The sequence below is a fragment of the Sinocyclocheilus anshuiensis genome, unplaced genomic scaffold (assembly GCF_001515605.1).
Source record: "Sinocyclocheilus anshuiensis isolate Anshui unplaced genomic scaffold, SAMN03320099.WGS_v1.1 scaffold199, whole genome shotgun sequence".
NCBI classification, from domain to species: domain Eukaryota; kingdom Metazoa; phylum Chordata; class Actinopteri; order Cypriniformes; family Cyprinidae; genus Sinocyclocheilus; species Sinocyclocheilus anshuiensis.
In genome coordinates, this window is record NW_015552582.1 from 1,012,386 (window position 1) to 1,013,101 (window position 716).

At 37.4% G+C, this 716-nt stretch overlaps 1 protein-coding gene across 2 annotated transcripts in view; it reads right to left on the reverse strand.

Annotated features, from left to right (window-relative positions):
- The window catches only part of LOC107665349 (katanin p60 ATPase-containing subunit A1-like), a 12,843-nt gene that overhangs the window by 6,232 nt on the left and 5,895 nt on the right, over positions 1-716 (reverse strand). The window lies entirely within an intron of this gene.

The window sequence follows — 716 nt, forward strand, 5'->3', positions numbered from 1 at the left end:
TGTGAAATTAAAAGCGCCAGTAGGTGGCAGTAAGTCACTGTTAAGTGAGTCATTGCGACTGAACCGAATCATTTAAACAGTTGATTCATTCAGGAACAAAACGCTGTCATGTTGCTCAGAGATGCAAAAATGCGCTGTGGCTTTGTTTGAAATTATTTTTGTCGTCGAAATGGTGCAAAAACAGGCAATATGGTGTCTAAAACGTAAGTCTCTTAATAAAACTTCTAGTTTATTGAACTGTTGTAAAAAATCAATATCACATTTGTATATGGTCATTTTTGGAGAAAAAAAGGCACTCTTCCGTGTGAACTTGATTAACTATATGAAGTGGTATAAATATACACATTTTCTGCCCCCATGTCTTGAATTTGTTATCATTCTGAATGTACTTTAATAGACTGAATCATGCAGTGATCAGGCAAAGCGCACTCTAAATGCGCACGCGCACTAGACTTCACGTAATGCGTGCACACTGTAGGTGTTTTGAATGTTTTTTTTTTGCGTCGTGAGAATACTGAGCAAAATAGCTCACTTGTCATGGTGTTACAGCGCGAGCTTGTATTCTGTATTCTGCTAACTTACTGCAATTCTCTCTGATGACACAGTAACTTACCGCGGGAAAGAAAAAATCTTAGTCTGTCCAATGATTGTAAAGTCATTAGGTCCGTCAAACTGAAGATATTTTAGCGGTAATGAGACCAAAATATTTAAGACCC